General features: G+C 39.4%; 1 protein-coding gene across 1 annotated transcript in view; it reads right to left on the bottom strand.

The window, feature by feature from the left end:
• The window catches only part of DMD (dystrophin), a 1,224,073-nt gene extending 1,204,492 nt beyond the window's left edge, over positions 1 to 19,581 (bottom strand). Inside the window, exon 1 of the mRNA XM_069873469.1 lies at positions 19,502 to 19,581. The gene's annotated coding sequence lies outside the window, so the exon portion shown is untranslated. The remainder of the gene's footprint in view (positions 1 to 19,501) is intronic.
• Between the last annotated feature and the right edge of the window lie 273 nt (positions 19,582 to 19,854).

Genomic DNA, 19,854 nt, shown 5'->3' with positions numbered 1-19,854 from the left:
GGATCTGGAAGATCAACGAGCCTACTCCACAGAAAGCCAGGCAGGGTCAGCAGGGATGGACAGAGGGACCCACTTCACTACCAGTGGGTTTTGCACATCATCCCAAGTCCCACAGTGTGTGAGCAATGCTTTTCATCCCGGAGGTACAGGTGCTCAAGATGGGGGTGCACAACCACCAGGATGAATGTGGATGCTCTGAAGAGAAAAAGGAGGGCATGACCCCCTTCTACAAGAGGTAGCAGATCTGGGGTTTTGCTGTTAACTCACCCTCTAGCTACACCTGGACTGACAGAGACAGATTAAGGAATTTAACACCAAGTTGGCTATACATTGTCCTAGCTGGCAGGTCTCAGGTGGATTTCATTAACTGACTGAGTAAAAAGCAAAATTATGTCCCACAGCCTCAGCAAAACTATTTGAATACATCTGGAGAATTAGTGCTGCTTAACCTGAGACACAATTCTGTGATAAAATCCTCACTTGAGGTGGGGTGGCTAGTGATGGATAGTTATTGACTAGAGGTTTTCATGCTTTCCTTCAGACTGGTAGATTGAAGATAAGGGCTGCTTTCTCCTTCTCAGTGCTAGAAGTCACATGGTAAACAGAACTAAAGATTTCCCTTGGTCTAGCTAAAAACAATCACAGACATATGCTGTGTATTGCATTTAAATATTTTGCTGAAAGGATGTATTTAAATACCTAAAAATATGCAGAATTGGTCTTTTGGTTTTTATGGTTCTCCTTGCATCCTACTTTTTTCTGACCATTGTGGTCAAGTGATTGTGTTCAGTGCCAAAGGGAACTCACCACAGCACCCCAAAAGCAAGCAAGATGATTATTTTGAGAGAGAGAAAAAATAAATCAGTTCTTAAAAGAAATAGGAGCACTTTCAACCTCATGCAAAGCATAGGAGATACCGATTTTTCTGTCATTTTGCAAGAATAACATATGGTGCCAACATCATATTCATCATTGATGTGTCATCTTGTTAGTAATCTTCATTGCCAATGGCACTGATTTGAGGGCACAGCCTTTATTTCACGTAACTGCCATTGACAAACAAGTAGTTATGGGCAACAGAACATTTATCACAAAACCTAAAGTAAGCAAAACTACCTCCTTCAGAAAAGCAATACAATCATTTCCACACAGTAGTCTTAGCTACTGTGCTTTAACTCAGTAGGTAGTTTAAGCTCTTAAATGCATGGGGGGGTTACAATTTTATTACAGTTACCTAACTTCTATAAGACAATGAAATGCAAATTTAAAGAACAAATATAGCAAAACCAAATCTGAGGATATTGGCAGCCCTGCTAAAGACACTGAATCAGAGTATTTGGCAACATCCAATTAAATTATCCACTATATTGTGACTTCTTAGCTAAAATCCATTAAAATGGGCCATACATTGGGCATTAATGTCTATGAATTGCTCCAATAAAAACCCCAACCATTAAGAGGTACAATGCACATAGTCAGAATTAAGTTCTCATTTCTTTTGGATTGCAATGCAGAAAAACAGTTTTCTAAGATGTTTCAAGTACTGAGATCACTGAAGAACAGAAGCTCCTTCCCATTATCATGATTTTATTTTACATCTATTCCATTTGTATTTTGACGAAGGCAACACTACACTCCCACTCCTTCCAGGGCAAGAGAGGCAGCAGGTAAAGTGGTCATGAAGAGGTGTGAAGTCAAGCTTAGCAGAAAAAAAACAAATACGAAAAAATCCCACACCACAAGACTAAGGAGGATATATTTTATTAGAGGCATAGGAAGTGTAATTTGGGCAAGGGGTGGTGCTGGGACAAGTAAGCAATGAGTTTACAACACCCATTAGTGTCTCTGCTGTCACAGGGCTGCTGTGCAGAAAAACTGCTGAGACTTACGGTTTGTTTCCTCATGACATTTTCCTTCATGTCTACAAGTAGGCCAGTTATACAGTTAGTGGATATAAAAAACATTACACTCCAGCAGAGAACTTTATTTCACCCTTCTTTGTTACTTCCTATGTGGTTGAGATAAGACCCCAGAGGAGCAGTAACAGGTAATTATGAGGGAGGGTATACAAAACAGCTTTGATGGGAAGAGTCCCATAGATAAGCCATAACACTTTTCCATCACAGTATCATAACTTACTGTTCCACATAGATTTCATTCCTGATTATAACTGATTCAAAGAGTAACAGACTAGAGGGATATGAAGTATCATTTTTCTGAAATGAAAGCCAACTGCAAAACACATCTTGTGGCATTTAAAGCCCAACGCCAGCTGGGATCACAGTTCAGAGGGAAACACCAGTTTTATAGATTTCATACGAGCAGGAAGGGCTTTTGCTGATCTAATTCAAAGTGAACTTGTACAGAAGCTTAGGACACAAACAGTTTTTGGAGCTTTCACAGTTTAATAATTCCCTTTAACAGTTCCCTTTTAAACTCTCCTCCAGCTAATCCCGCCTCTGAAATCCAGTACTGCCTATGCAAGAGAAAAAAAAAAATCAAAACCAGAGAAGCATAACCCTGTAACTGATTAAGAAAGTCTCACAGAAGCATATAACCACAGCCTTCAAACCAAAAATACTTTTTATCTAGCAATCGAATGCAAGTGAAAAGACTGTTATCACCAGCCAGCCTGAGAACAAGTGCCATCACTCAGGGCAGCATTGTAGCAACAAGCTACCATATATAAAAGTGCATTATCGGTAGCATTAAGGAAGAGAGGGAGCAAGCAGGGATTTGTGAAGAGAATTTAGAGTACAGATAGTAGATCAAAAAGTATCCCCCTTGTTAATCTGCCATGAATCAAAGTTGGTCAGAGAAAGGAACATTTGAGAAAGCAAATTTACAGAAAGACAGAGGACATGAACCTTGAAAAAGCAGCCACTTACCAAAATTTATAGCCTAGAGAATTTCCCTAGGTTTTACATTACATTCCTCATGAGAGATTCAATTGTAAACATATAAATGCAAGATTAAGAGCCACAATGCAAATACACTCCTGTGTATGTACACTGACTTATGATATGTGCCTCATTGAGTTAGAAGATTTAAAATACGTTGCTGCAAAGCTTGAGGTCAGCAATCCCATCAGTGCTTCAGAAAGAGCTTGCAAGACAAACTTATCTATTATCTGATCATTTTATAGAATACATTTTCTCTTCCTTAGGTAAGCACCTTCCAAGTCCTCCTGTCATGGTAGACAATATATGCATCCGCCTTGATTAGATATTTAATGAAGGTATTCCTTGTAAAAGAACCTGTTTGTTTACATTGCATTAAATATTTAAATAACTTGTTATGGAAAATCACTTAAAAGAAATCTTTTTAAAGATTAATAGATTTTTCCATCTCTTTTCTTCCTAACCTCTTCCAGCAAGAGCTACTAAAATTGAACTGCTTATACTGCTATTCTAGAGTATATATCTCGTAAGAGAACGTAGATAGATAGATAACATGGCTGAAACACAAAAACTCTAAAGCAGACCCAAGACTGGGAAATTACCCTTCCATACGCTAATATTCTTTATGCCTACATCACCTCCAGACAACAGAGGCTGTATGTGGCCATCAATCAAAATCTGAACTGCACTCACAAGCCTGTAAGTAAGAGAAGGCTCCATCTTGTCACTACCAGGCTACATGGGTTAAGCATTTAGGATTCTAAATTATGACACAACACAACAATATTATAAATGAATTCTGATTTAAAAGAGACAAAAATTTTACTCTGGGGCACAAAACAGTGTGATTCCCCTTCTTTTTTCAATACGGGATCCTACTGCATTCCAGTCAATGTTTATGGATGCAGGAACAAAATTTAACCTGAAGGATTTTGATTTGCCTTTAATAGCTTCCATCAGAGCAGGCAAGCACACAATGAGCTTAAGATAATAATTTTCAACAACTCCAAATTGTCATGTACAGCTACCTCACTGTAGGACTGAGAATTAAAACTGTTTAGCAGTTGTTCAAGTCTCATGCTCAGTTTAAAAATATTCAAAAGGCACAATACAGAAAGGATAAAAAACTAAAATACAGTCACCAAAACATACTCTAAAGCTTCAAACACATGTAAGCCATCTGACACAGTCCAAGAGTCTCAGATCTTCTGCTTTAAAGGAATGGGGTCAAAAAGCTTCACTCACAGCATGCTGACTTTTTAATATCTACTCCACAACTCTCAAAAAGATATAACAGTGACACAAGCCTTAAAAAGCCTTATCCTCAAATCAAATTATTTATCTTAATCAAAGCTTGGAAGCATATTGCTTACTGAAACGTCATCATGAAGCACTGGCCCTTTATGATCTCAAAAAGGTCAGTTATTCCTCAAGACACCAACCACAAGCAACCTATATTGCTTATTTCTCAAATGAAGAAGTTCAATGGTTTACCATTTTCCATAAAGTATTTTCACTCCACAAAACATACATTCCCATGTTTCATACCACTGGAAAATTCCTACCAGGAGTCTACTGGTAAGAACTATCTTGTAAAGCAAAGGGGATCCAACTTTTCCATGCTATGCAGTTATTTTCACCTTTTTTTAAACTTCTCTCAAGACTAGACAGGAGTTTGATTACCTAATTGATATAGCTAGCTCTAGGATAATAAAGTGTCTTTTCAAGTAGCTGGCCACCTTCTGGCATAGGAACTATAGAACTGGAGCTTAGAATTTTTATTCAAGATTTCTGCATTATATTAGAAAATATAGTTGTATATTAGAAAATATAGTTAGACAATGCATTTAGCAATACAAAGATGGCTTCATGCTTCATGATTAGAGGCGCACACAGGGAAATGGCCAAAATTCTAATCCACATCCTTTACCACGCAACCTTCTCCACAAACAATGCATTACTTGAATACTATTCCAAAGCTACAGTGTGTTGGTAACACCTACCACTAATTGGCTATATAACCATTTAAGTAGGATTAGTATCATAGTCTGCTGTGAAACGTGACAGCAGGAAATACGGACCTGCAAATAAAACGTTCATTTACAAAGACTTCAAACCAAGGTGGTTTACGTTCCTCAAATTTTTATACAATTAAATTACAGCTCAAACTGTTCTGTTTAACATTGAGATAGTTTAGGCTAACATCCACTACTGCAGTAGCATCTGCATAATTTCTCCACTTCTATTCCTGAGGGATAAGATTCAGGGCCCTAGATGTTTGTGCATTCTTCATACGTTACAGAGCAACCTGTGATGCTACAATGCCACATCTTACGTATGTACTTTGACATTCTTTAAACACTTTTTTCCAACTTCTTTGGCAGTTGCATAAACTCCACTTCCATTCTTGAAAAGTGTTCACTTTTTTTTGTTCTTCTGAACCACAGATTCCATAGCCATTACTATACTCCTTCATATAACATTATTAAAATCTCAACTGTGCCGCCTGATGAAGAGATCCAAGACACTTCTGCGTAGAACTGGGCAGCATGCATTCTTCAATTGAGATTGCTTTTGTCAGCTCGATCCCTTTTTTTCCTCTCTAAAACAGGTTAACACTACTAACTTCTTCCAGAGTATTTTTAAAGGCTGCACTCATAAGTCAAGATGTCACTTTACCCCTGAAAGCATTACAAAAATTGAACAAAGCTTAAGTTAAAAACACGTTACCTCTACTGCCAATTCTGAGCATTGAAGACCAGCTCTTATGTGCAGAGTTTTTTATGGACTAGTAGAGTTGGGAGCTCTTCCTTCTTGTTCTTCATAAAAAAACTGTATAGACAAATGATCCCGATAACAAGGCTTCAAAAAATAAAGGAAAAAAAAAAAAGAAAGATAACACCTTACCAGAGCAATGGTTTGCATTGCTGAAAAAAGGAGTCCATTTTCTATGCTACCTTTGTGATGTTTCACAACATCTTGTCTCCTCTACAGCTTACTAGCCAGCTAGATATTTATTGTATTGTACTACAAAATGTAGTACTACATAGAACTGTTAATGCATCTCTAGTAGATAGATACTGGTGCAGAAAAAAAACCACCAACACACAAATACATGTTCCCAAAATACTATCCCCAGTGCTATTTTTTCTGCTTCATAGAGAGGGAGAGAAAACCCAGGAAGCAAACCATAGATCCCACACTCATCTGACTGTTACTACCATCACACTTTCTGTCCACGATGTATCCTTCTGAGTACAGAAACTTACATCCAGAGGATAGATGATAGAAGTGCTGCTAAAAAGAAGCGGTATCCAGAGCAAAAATGCTGCTAAAAAGCTCTGAAACTTTTCTTACATACCTCAGTCTTCATTCCAGTATAGTACACATCGGGGTGATATGGCTATACAAGCTTTTTCCTGAGCCTTGTTTTTCGTACTGACTGGCATGAAGAAGGCAGAGGGTGAGAAGAACACAGAAGCACACACACCTTCAAAGTACGCTCTTGGGGCCACAGTTTTCAACCTTGCTTTCAACTTTGTATGTTTTTAAGCACTTTTTTTTTCATAAATAAAGTATGATCAAATCCAGGAAGCATTTATAATGCAGTCTGCTACTCCAAGTCTGCTACATAAGTCAATTTCTCTACGTTTAACAAAAAAAGTTATGACCCCATAGCAAAATTAAAACAAACTTCACCAGGAAGAAAAATATTCTGATCTAACAGTACCAACAAAGGGCGACTTGCATCTTGTGCAAGCATTCCCTCCTTCAACCCCACTGACACTGTTTCAAGACAGGATAAAAGAGGAGAAAGACTAGCTGAACTGGTACTCTAAACTACTAGAACTGTTTTTTTGAACTATGATTTCATTACAGCTGTATCATATTTTTGATAAAAGTACATACTGAGATAATTCAAGGACATTATAAAGCTATATCTCAGAATTACCTCTGTTAAGTAAAAAAGCATGGTCCAGTTGCTCTGTCAGGAAATTGATACTCTAGAATTCAAAATGTATTAATGGATCTAGGAACACAGGTAAACATGACCCTGAGTAAAGGAAGAAGAACACGACACAATAGAATTTGATGTTGTTGAGTTTTGGGGGATTGTGTTGTTTGTTTTTAACTATTAGACATACTATGTTTAAACTGGTACATGACCTCTTTAGTCTCCAAAACACCAAAACATCAGTTCTAATTAAGATGTATTACTGTGAAAGCAAACTGTGGTCATTAACTATTGAGACACTAATTTTCTTCAAAAATAAGAAAACTAAGCTTTCTTAACCAAGAGCTTACTGCAGTTATTGCTTTGAAACATCTACCTGATTATAACAAGATTACATTAAATGACAAATCATTGGATTTTATTCCTCCTGGAAAAAATTTTTAACCAGATGTGCTTATCAGTGGAGTCAGCAAAACCATCTTACAGAACACTTGAGTGGAGAACCCTACTCCACGGATCACAGACAAGACTGTGTAGGATCCACCATGTGCAGTGAAACACTTCCAAATAAACTCAAAAGCATTGTCTGAGTGCCAGTTAGAAGTGAGTGATCCTATGGCATTGCTAGTAAACTTTCCTGAATTGAGGTAGAAACCCAGCATTCAAGCAATACAAATACAAATGTCAAATACAAAGCTCATCATTATATAAACTTGAGCAGGTTCATTACTAAATGTCAAACATGTTCCCTGTGTAAAAGAAAATAAATTACATTTCACACACCTGAATTTTCCACTGATTTTGATAATTGACTCAAGTACCTTTGTTCATGCTTGAATAGCCTATCTTTGAACAAATACATGTGTTAAAGAAACAGCTGAATTTAGTTTTCTTAAGTTCTTACAGACAGCAATAAGTGGATAAACTTCTCATCAGGGTAATGGGGGAAGGAAAAGATCAAATCCCATGTGTCATTATACTTCGACAACTCACAGCTTTTGTTGCCTTTCAGTGTATTCAAGCTTATGTACTTTGTTCATCACTTCATTAAATACACTGCATATGCACTGAAGTTAAATTAATGCAATTTCTGGTTCACAACAACCCTGTAAATGGATATCCTTATTCCAGTCACTCATCTGCATGAAATGTCCATGAAGTTAGCTCCTACACAGGTAAACTCTTATGCAAAACAAAGCCAGATGAATTCCAGTGCCAGTTTTAGGATCTGGTTGGATTTAAATGATTTGGCTCTTGAATTTCTGAAAACAAAAATACACTAAGTTGCTCTTTGTCAAGTGTTCTGCAAACTGATGCCAGCAACATTCTAAACGAATTACATGAAAACATTTAATAAAAAACTTGAAGTGAAATACCTGCTATGAGGACAGTTTGAGAGTTGGAGTTGTTCAGCCTGGAGAAGAGAAGGCTCCGAGGAGACCTTATAGTGGTCACCCAGTACCTGATGGGGGTGTACAAGAGAGCTGGAGAGGGGCTCTTTACAAAGGCATGTAGTGATAGGACAAGGGGGAATGGCTTTAAAACGGAAAGGAGAAGATTTAGATTAGACATTAAGAAAAAATTCTTCATTATGAGGGTGGCGAGACACTAGAATACCCTGCCCAGGGAAGTTGTGGATGCCCCATCCCTGGAGATGTTCAAGGCCAGGTTGGATGGGTCCTTGGGCAGCCTGGTCTAGCAGAAGGTGTCCCTGCACATACATGGCAGGAGGGCTTGGAACTAGGTGATCTTTAAGTTTCCTTCCAAGCCAAACCATTCTATGATTCACTCTATGAAATTAAAATTTCTTTTTCTTACTCAGCATATATATACCATACGTGCCTGAGACAAAGGAAAGAACCACATATTCCTTCCCATCCAGTAAGTCACTCTCAATTGGTTTAGATTTTAACATACTTCACATTTCTTTGTACAAATTCTTTATTTGTCTAGGTAGAAGAACATAGGATATGCTCTTTCCAGTAGCATTTAAATAAAAAACTGAAGCTGTAACCCCTAAACTAATGCAGCACTTCAACAAGAGACCCAACTGCCACACATTCATGGTGTTATAAATAGGGAACACATTTGTCTATTTTGAGGCTTCATCCCCGCCTTATTAACAGTTTTTTGGCAAGGAACCACAGCCAGAGCATTTGCAACTGACAAGCAAGCCTCCCCTTCTCTTACTAGAATACCACTTGTTAGGACACCCAATCACCTACTACTTTTGATCACTGGTACCACTACATCCCATACTTTCTCTTTTATAATGAAATATTGTTCACATGCTACTCTGTTTCCAGAGGCATCAACAGCGACCATCATGCTATTTTTGGTACAATGCCTAGCAACTAGGGCTAGCACGTCAAGTTTGCAGCCTATAGTTCAGGCTGCTGGTAGCCACACTGTGCAGGTGAAGTGCTTCAGTTGCAACTTCACTCATAAGCATTAACTTCAGTGAGCTGCATCAAGTTCTGAAAGGACCCTCAAATCCATGTGACAGAGCTACCAGTCAAGCTCTTGGGGGTACATGATAGAGGCACATCTACCCTGGAGGCAGATGCAACTGCTGAAGCTTTCTCTGAAGTCAGAGGAAAGCCTGCTGAGGGGATTAGGCTAAGGACTAAGAATGTGAGATAATGCTAGATTTGATCAGAGGATGGGCATCTACACTTGAAATATAATGGAGATTCATCTTGCTCCATTACAAGTAGATTAACAGTAGTTAATGAACACCATAAAGTCAGAACTGCAACATACCACACTGCTATGGCCAGGAAATTCAATTAGGCTTTCTCTCAGTCTGGAAAGAAAAGAAATGCTCTCTGGTTTAGGGTTTTTATTAGGTTTTTGTTTGGTTTGTTTGTTTGTTATAACCTGAAGGTTTTCAGGTATTTTCTGTAGATCTATATTGAGTAGAAGGTTCCCCCAGCAGTCCCTGTTGTGGCATGTGCTGGCAAGTATTCCCATGTTTAGCTGCAGCTGTGGTCCCCATTCCAGTGCTGCAATTCTTGGTGAATTTTACTTTTTTCAATTTAAGAACATTTGTTATTGCAAAAGTTATTTCAATTTCAGATAGAATGAAGAATCCTCCACTCTGCCAACTATGAGAGGTACAAAAGATAAAGCATGGGTTTTAAATACCATATCTCTGTAGTTAATTGACATATAGCCTTATCTGTTTAGGATGCTAGACGTATAACATTTTGGAATATGGAACACTGAGTTCATATTTTGTAATGAAGTCGGGATTTCACAGGGTTTATATAGATTCATACTTCAAAAACATCCACTTTATTATTATAGCTTGCATAATGAATAATTTTCAAAACAATTTCAGGAAGTGAATAGTTTAAAACTCAGAAGTGTTGTTCAAATTACAACAGCTGCAAGAGATGAAAGATATTTTTAATATCAATTACACAGAAGATTGTTTTTAACAGCCTAACCACAAGAAAACCCACACCACAGTACTTGCACAAAACTTAAGCTCTGGAACTTTTAAAACTGCTCTAGATTTGCAGAAGCTTTAAACTCTTTCTAGTGAGTACTTATGTTTTGAATATGAATTAGTTGTTTGACTGCACTAGTCACATGTCTATGCATAGTACCTTCTCTTCTTTCTCACGACAGATGACTGAAACCCTGACATATCACATCACTAAGAACTTTCCAGTAGAATATTTTACATAAGTCTAAATGAGTCAGTGAGGGATTTTTTTTAAAGCCAATTTCTAAGGGGAGGTGGGGATGATCTACCAATGCTGAATTTTTCTCCTAGCAATCTGAAGGAGTTTGTATTAAGAGTTTAAAGAATAGAATTGGCTCTGGTATTCCATTCCCAGTTTCTAATTTATTACCTGGAGGAAGTCACATGAGCCTTGAAGGAAATCTTGATGAAAAGAGATCTGTCTCAGCTGCATGGGGTTTAACTGACTTCTCTGTCTTGCAAGAAGAGTGCATTAGTATTATCTATGCCTCTGTTTAACTGTCAGCAAATGCCAGTCATCATGATGAATTAATTTCCTACATTGTCATGCAAATCATAACCTCACACTCCTTTTGGGGACTCATGTCTCTGTTTAGCAGGACACCTGGTAGAAACCTATAAGGTCACAATTCTAGACAAGATCATATGGCATAGCTCAGCAGGAAGGGAAAAGACTGCCTGAAGGCTATCGTATTTACCCATCCAATTATATTCAAACAAACAGTTCTCTCTCCCCCTCCAACCCCCAAAGGGGTAGGGAAAGCTCAGCAACTTCTACTGTAGAACATTATATCCAATTAGTGGCCAGTGCTTCCTTTAATTAACCAAATTCTTTGCTGATTGCTTACAGAGTCTGGAAGTACAGGAGCCTACCTCAACAGAAGCAGCCTCAGGTTATCTTTTCTGCACCACTGATAGGCTCTTTATAGCTATGAAAAAAATAGCAGACTAACAGTCACCCCAGAGGACAGGACATCTTCCAACACCACGGCCATTATTGCTGTCACCAGCTGTCAGCATCACAAAGAGGAAGGAAAATAGATGACTGTATTAACATAAATGTAGCAAGTCCAAGATGGATTGGGAAGCAGACCAGAAAATTTCTTCACACAGAAGATATGTTCTTCACCCATCTGTTGGATGCAGGAACACTGACATTTCAATCAAGCTGGGGACCAGCAGTAACCAGTGAGACTTTTACAGAGTTGCAAAGTTATGAAGTTATTGTTTAAATCCACATAACTATTTCCACAACAACCAGAAGGCCTTCTGAGTGGGCTAGCCTTCAGCTGAAGCATTCAATATTTTGCAAATGCATGACAATGCTTAGTTATTTCTTTTTTATATATATTGCCCTCTAGTCTTTGGCAACACATAATGCTTGAGATAAAAGGGGAAGATCCTAATTGTCTTAGCCTAATTATCATGAGTGGAAAAACCAACATAAAAGCTAAAATGCTGTATCAAAGATTTTGGTTTCCTAGTTGCTAGGTTTTTTTCAGGAACATATGTGCTTACTATGATATTAGATAGTCTAAGGAAAGGATTCCCCTAGAATTGTAAGGCACCCTTGGTACTAAAAAAACACATATTCTGGCCATAGTGTAACAGATTTGTTCCTCACACCTTAAAAGCAGCCCACAACACTGACGACAGTTCACGAAGATGGTTCACAGCAGATATGGGCCATCAAGAACAAAAATCCTATTGAATATAAATTTATATAAATTTATCAGGCAAGTTTATTATGCTAGGCTACTTCTACTGATCTTATGACATAATGTTAAAATGTCAGATTAACTCGTTTATAAGCAGTTTAATAAATTCCAAACATCAAAATAACAAGTTTTCCTTGGCATTAGAGAAAATGCACAGTGCAGACTCCATCATCTAGAAAAAAGTTAACATCACAAAGTCATGAAATTATGACTAAATAATAGTTTTGCTTCAATGACTGCTTGTTAATATACTGCCTTGAGATAGAAGTCAGATGTTATTTCCTAAAATATGCCTTGTCTTTTGACTAAAACAATGCCAGACATCTCTGCAGCAAGCTTATTTAGGACCACAACTCATCCAGAAGTTTTCACTAATTTATTCCTTAAAGCTCCTCCTCCCCTCCATCACTATGTTAAGTTTAGCAAATTTTTCTTTTTTGGGGGGGAGGAAGGGGCAGTTGTGGGGGTGCAAGTACTTTTTTCTTTTCTCTTTGTACAACAAAGTGGAAATGAAGATCTCTAGGCAGGCCAAACACCCTAAATATTTTGATAAAAGTGCACTTCCTCTTTGATAATGACCACGAACACCAACTGAACAAGAGGTACCAAGAGCTTTTGCAACCTGTGAATGAAGTATAAACTTGCTTTAATTAGTGTATATTTCTCTACAATTCAATGAGTATTCCAAACAAAAAAATACCTTAGTTAACCAGTATCCTGTCTGCCTAATAAACAGCCTGATGTTTAAAAATGATAATCCAAACTTTGGCTTCAATATCCAAGCCAAAGTGCACTTTAGAAGCAGCCCAGCAACCACATCCAAGACCTGATGTGGATAAGGCTATTTATGGCATCTGATTGCATGCTGCAGCATAATTCAATCACATTGCACTCTTGATCTCAATCACATAGGATAAGGACAGCATAAAACTAACCTTGAAATTCAGTATAATACTTTTGCCAAATTACACAAGATGGCACAATGCCCATCAAGCTCGAGAAATAAGAAATGGCGTTTTATTTAAAAGCAATCACGTATATCCAACAATGAAGAGCACCCCACAGAAAGACATTGGCACATGGCAGGAGATAGGTTATCTTTCTCAAGGAAGTGTTACCTAATGCAAGAGTGAGTGGGCTTTTTCCCCTCTGATGATAACAACAAACAAGTCACCATTTCAAGTCAGTAATGATTCCTACCCTAAAAAAGGGAGAAGCAGACAGAAGTGTTGAACTGAATGCTCTCAATTCGAGATGCAAATTGTAGGATACGCCTTTAAAGAAAATCAATCCATTACCTTTACATATCCAACAAGTCATACAGATACAAGATGAGTGCACTTATCCACAGGACAGAATCAACTCTCGTACACCAGAAAAAGCCCACATATGTGCACTTAACTGGCTAAAATGCGACTTATTTACCAATGTTGCCCTTCTAAAGCTAGTTTAAGAAGCCTGTAGTGGTTTAGATTTACACCGGAAACAGAGTTTCTGAACATACAAAAATATTACCACTAAGCGATCAGTGCTTCTGAACATACCAGGCCTCATGCTTTCTAAATGCATAAATAGGGGGGGGGAAATGTCCACTTGACTTCATTCTTCTTGTTAGACACAGCATATATATTTCCTGAAGTGGAATGAACAAGAACAGGAGAATATTGTTATCACATCACCAGCAGCTTTTGTCCTAAAATTGCTTGCTACAAGTGACCCACAAAACAATGGTTAAAGCGGCAAAGCCAGGAGTTAAAGTCTGAACACCTTGCACCCACTTTTGAATTCAGTTTCTTTTGGAGTTATCAGCACAGGTTTTTTGGTTTTGGCTTTTTTTTTTTTTCATTAAGTGATAAACCATGTTCATCCAAACCTACATTTTATATAGTTAAATATTTTTGTATACAAAATATTTATTTTAACACATGCATGATGCTTTTGACCACAAAACCCGCTCTTCCCCTCAGAGTAGCTTGGCTTAGCTCCTAAAGCTATTTCAGACAAGATGGAGTAGAGATATAATGTACAAGCCTGTCTTCAATGCAAGTCACTAGCTGCGATTTATCAAAGCCAAATCTCCACCTTCAGCAACCGTTAAGGTGGTACTTTCATTTCTTTTAGGGGATCCAGCTCTTGGCAGCTGGGGTAGAAATGCCACACAAGCATGCCGCTAAATCTCAGAAAGATTCAGTTGAGATATCACTTATCTTCTTGACCTGACACTCTCCACAAATGCCATTTTGACACTCTGGCAGCACATACATTTGAGCACATTGAACGCTCTGTCCCAGCTCCAACACATGCACATTGTGGCCCTTAGCAAGATGCGCTAGCAGACAAAGTCGCCTTCATCAGCAAGATGCCACACCTTGGACACAGCACACACACCATTACACAAAACCATTTGTCAATTCATTTGTTTTCAATGAGACATACCACTGAAGTTCACCAGACATGATCACATGGAGAGAGAGCACAACAAGGGCAGAGTGAAGTTCTGTGCTGTTCCTCTGCTCTGATGAGCCCAGGAAACTCTGTCAGGTCTCCAGGTGTTTGAAGAAAAGTACCCACTCAAGTTATCCAGTTTGGGATATGTACTAAGACCTCTAGTCACCTACACGTACCACACTAATGAAGTCTGGGGGAAGGCAGTGAGAACAAGAAGGAAAAAGAAGGGAGAATCATCTGTCTATTTAACTATTTTTATCACCACTACACAATGTATCTAAACCTTATTACAGCATTAGAGTACAATAGGTACCCAAGTGTCCAGAATATATACTTACGTAATAGTCTTGGTGTTAATTCCTAACAATTGGTGGTCTAATTATAAAGACCAGAACAGCTGTCTTCTAGTCAAAACTTCAAATCATGCAGCCTTGAAGGAAGCATGGAGAGGATCAAGTCCTTACTTGCTCCAGATATGCATAATTTTTTTGCTAGAAGTTACAAACAAATGAGGTCTTAAACTCTTTCCAAAGGCTGAGTATCAGCTGATATCAGAGGGCCTTTTGTTGCTGACCATGACTACAGTTACCAAGTTCCACCACAGTAATAATAAAATCTATATCTTCATTAAATTTATAAGAAAGCATTTATGGGATATAGTTTGGGGGTTTGTTTTGTTTGGGTTTTTTTTTAATCGTTATTGCAGAAAGGCATGCTTGGCTTTGAGCTGTATATACATTGTGTATATACAACCATCCAAATGCATTCAAGACTTGGTAATTATTTACTGTAGAGCCAGGGAAGAAATTCTGGGCCAGCTCAGATGACAAGTGTTAAACTGAAGAGCTAGGTAGGAACTTCCCTCTGTTAAGAGAAGATTCACAAATGAATACCATTACGGTCAGAAGGGACCATAAGAGATGACTGGACCGATAATTTACAACAGGCTTTTAAGTATTGAATCCAGTAACTTGCATTTGGATAAAGACCAACTTAGAGAAGTACCAAGTGATGGATCAACAGCCTCTAGAGATGGAGGATCTGTCCCCACAGGTTAACCATTTTCCCTGCTCAAGATATCACATGCTTTAATTTGCAATTATTAGCTTTCACTTTTCCTTTCTTGTTATGCCTTCCCCTGCTAGGCCTGCAACACCCAGGGTGTTCTGCCTGTGAATACGCTCACACAAAGTAATATAGTCACTTCTGTAACTTTTCAAAAAGGATTTTTTAAAAAATTTAATGGCTAAGCTCCATAGATATTCACCTTGGATCTCAGGTTTTGTGGATATTTTTCTAAAGAAAAGAACCAAAACATCTTGCATACTACAACCAGCCACGCTATATACAAGAGCCAAAAATAACTTTCCTACACCTATTTTCCAATGCCACCACATTACAAGCACATGCTGAACAGAGCCCTGTGGTGACCACTAAATACTTCTCCAATACACTACCTCATCTCTAGCAGCACAGTTTACATTCCTTACTCATGAACTCTATGTTTGTGCAAATCTTCTTCAAACACCCATGCAACCCAGGCCAATCCATGTAAGTGGAAGCAAGAAGTGATGAGTTAGTGTTGGAGCTAGTAATTATCCCCATGGAGATGCAACATGGATGACCCAATTCTATTACAATTCCCCAAAGGCACAACTTTTGCGATAAAGCTGTTTTGTGGTTTTTAAACAATTTGCTAAGCATTTTATTGCTAGTACTAATTTTTTCTTGTGTTGTAATATACTGTGAGAAATTATCACAGAGCCTGTTTTCCCTTAAAATTAAAGCTTGTTAGCACAATTTAGGATTTTATTTTGTCTTTACGTGAAGTGAATACTCATAACTTTTTCCAATTATTTCAACTAGAATTGACAGCAGGATGCCCAGATTAATGTTATCTGCATCAGCCTATTCACCTTATTAAGATATTCAAATGTTCAGAGCAGCAATAAGACCTCAAAATAAATGTGTGGAATATTTTTCTATGGCAAGTACATCAACACTTCATGACACTGGAGAAAAGACAGGGTAGAAAAAGGCAAAACCTGCACCTACCAGAGGTCAAGTTTTATATCCAGGAGAGCAAAAGTTTCCTCCACACTATGCCAGAACGCAGCAGACCCCTGAAGCATGAAATTAATATAAACAGAGTCAAATAATACAATCTCTTCTAAAAGCTCCTTCGGTATACAATGCCCTAAATCTCCAAACACTTCCTGCATTACCTTTACTTTCACTCACCAAGAACTTCCTTTCTGGATCACAAAATCCTTTCTGCAGGCCTAAGAAGCACCATCTGAATTTAGCCTCCTTACCATTACTACATTGTTAAGGAGGCTGTGCCAGCACTTCAGTCTCAAGAAGCCCTCCTGAGACTATACAATGTAAAATTGTTCAAGGTGAACGCATGTCTAAACAAATGTAGCATCCCACCTTCAGAATGGCTTACAAGGTAAGAAAACCCCTAAGCAAAATGAATCTATCCTCAGGCTTGCAAACATCATCTCAACCAAGTTCCTCTCAGCTCACTTGCGCCAACAGCTGTGTTACTTCGTTATATACTGTTTCTCCCAAAATCCATGGTCAGATTTTAAGCAGTGTGTTTCAAAGTTAGATGATAACAATGGAAGATAAGTAGGAGTAAGAGATCACAGTGGGCTATGTTGCCCAAAAAAAACAAACCCTGAACCAAAACAGGTACACCCCCATGATGAACATCACCACGGAAATGATTTCTCATCTCTGCAGGTTTATGAACATTTGGGACAATTCTATGATCCTTAAATTGATCCCATTTCTTCCATCAGAGAACAGACAAGGGAACTGTGTCCAATTACAAAGCACAAATACTTGCTCCATGTCTACTGCTAACATCTAATATTGCTTTTCAACAGAAAACCGGAACAACATTTTAGAAGCATCTGAGAACTTAAGAGTTATGATGCCAGATACCTAACATATTGCCATCAAAGTTGATTTGGAAACAGACTTTCCAAGTGAAACAGAGAATATAAGGGATAATGAGGAAACGTATAGGTAACATTTCCTGTTCAGTTTTTTCCGAGAGTGCCTATTCTCAATCAGGAATTTTTAAAACTGGAAGTCAAACTGAACATTGAAAGTAGTTCCCAGAAGAAAAGAAGTAGACACCTAACAGTAAAGTTACTAATTACAACTTCATCTTCTGGAAATCAAGCGGACATGAAGATACTCTTTTTGTCAACCTTCAAAGTCCCTCATCTCCAACCAGCAACTGCCCAGATATACTATTACATACTAATGGGATGGACCCTTCAAATTAAAAGAGCTTTTCTTTGCTTTGTACTCTCCCTATATTTTACACCTCCAAACTATGAGTTAAGTATGGAACGGTGAACATGTGCAGCTATAAGAGGTAACAGAAGCAGCCTAAACAGGAATGCCTGTGGAGACAGCTCACCAGACCCTTTTGTTCTTTAATTCTCACCATGCTCCAGAAACTTTTATAAAAGACATGGAATCACCAGGTTGGAAAAGACCTCTGAGATCACCGAGTCCAACCATACCTATCTGCCACTAAACCATAACCTTAAGCACCTCCTCTACCTATCTTTTAAATACCTCTAGGGATGGTAACTCAACCACCTCCTTGGGCAGCCTGTTCCAAGTTACAGTGCAGCAGTAACAAGCAGGGTTCTTTGCAGCAGCCCAGGGGCCTCACAGCAGTCAAGGGGTTCGCAATAGCCCATTACCCTCAAAGGAAGGTTCTTGCAGCAGTCAAGGACCCTTAGAGCAGTCAAGGAGCCCTCACAGCAGAATCCTTGCAGCAGCCAAGGACCCTCACAGCAATCAGGGGGCTTCGCAATAGCCCATTGCCCTCACAGAAGGTCCTTGCAGCAGTCAAAGACCCTCACAGCAGCCAAGGGGCTCCACAACAGCCCAAAGGGCCCTCAAGACAGCCAAGGGACCCTTATGGCAACATAAAATCCATAAAAAATGGCTCCGACATAAAATCGGAGCCAAAAGCAGATCTTGAAAAAGGAAACAAAGTCAAACAACTGAGTATCTACTAATCCCACTACTTTGTACTCCCATCAGGGCAACGCCCACCCCTTAAAATACCAAGCTGAAAGGGAAGCAGGTTGCATGAGAAATAGGAGTAAGCTTGTAGCAGTAGAAGACACACTTTGCTATAAGAGCAAAAGACCTTCAAGCCAGCAATTACACCACCGAAACTTCAGCAGCAAAGCACCAGATAGTGCCCCAACACTGTCTTTACGCTACTAGTGCAAAAAACAATGTACACAAAGTCTGTCACAGAAAACGTAAGTTCTGCTTACTACCAGCCCAAGGCTTTCAAAGTCAAATTTCGCATAGGAACTGTATTATCCCACAATACACGGCAAATATTTTGTTATTTGTGTTGTACTCGTCTTAAGCAACGACTTTTTTTTTTTTTTTAAAAAGCTCTTTAACTGTGCAAGGGCACCATTATTTTAAGGCTTGTTTATTGGAAAAGTACATAAAGCCTCGGGAAGAGTTAATTTAATTCGTAGCTCCGCATGCACTTGTGCTGCAAATGAGTAAACGCTGAATGGTCTATAAATACCCTTCACTACCACGGATTTGGTTTCTTTCCAGGACTAAGCAAAAAGAGCCCAGGCACCTGAAACTTTATCTTAATCCTCTGGGGGAGCCTTACAGCTGCTTCCATCTACAGCTTCAACGACCTGCCCCGCTAACACAAGCGGCACAACCGCTCGAATAAACTCTTTACCGCAGCCCAAGTTAGGGGACACGCAGGGAAAAACGGGGCGGGAGGGGCAGGGGGGTGACACTCACGGTGGGAGAGGGATAGAAACGCCGCGCCCCCGTCCCACCGAGAGGAGCGATTCGCGAACCTATACTGCGCAGCACAGTGAGAAGTTATAATAATCATAATATTATTAATAATAATAATGATAAGGTAGAAGATGCTGAGCCCCGCGCCGGGCGGAGCGGCGCCTACCCGAGCGGCAGCGGATGATGTCGCGGAACTCATCGGCGGCCGCTTCGTCCTCCCCAGCGGGGCCGGAGCGTCCCGCCTCGGCCATGCCCGAGCAGATTGTTGGAGTGGGGGGATAGAGAGGAGGGAAGGAGGCGAAGAGAGCCGGGTTGGGACAGGTGCGGCGCCGCCCGCCCTGAAATAGCGCCGGGGCGGCGGCTCCGTCCCGTCCCCCCCGCCCCCCTCCGCCCCCGCCCCGCCAGCGGTCGATGAGGACGGGAGCGATCAGGCAGCGAGTGGCCCCGCGAGGGGCAGGAGTGAATGAGAGGGAGGGGAACGCGGACTAAAGCGCTGTATCGCCGTGGGGCGTAAGGGGA

This window comes from Phaenicophaeus curvirostris, chromosome 1 (genome assembly GCF_032191515.1).
Source record: "Phaenicophaeus curvirostris isolate KB17595 chromosome 1, BPBGC_Pcur_1.0, whole genome shotgun sequence".
Lineage (NCBI taxonomy): Eukaryota > Metazoa > Chordata > Aves > Cuculiformes > Cuculidae > Phaenicophaeus > Phaenicophaeus curvirostris.
Note: the sequence above shows the minus strand (reverse complement) of the source record. Positions and strands in the feature narration are given on the sequence as shown.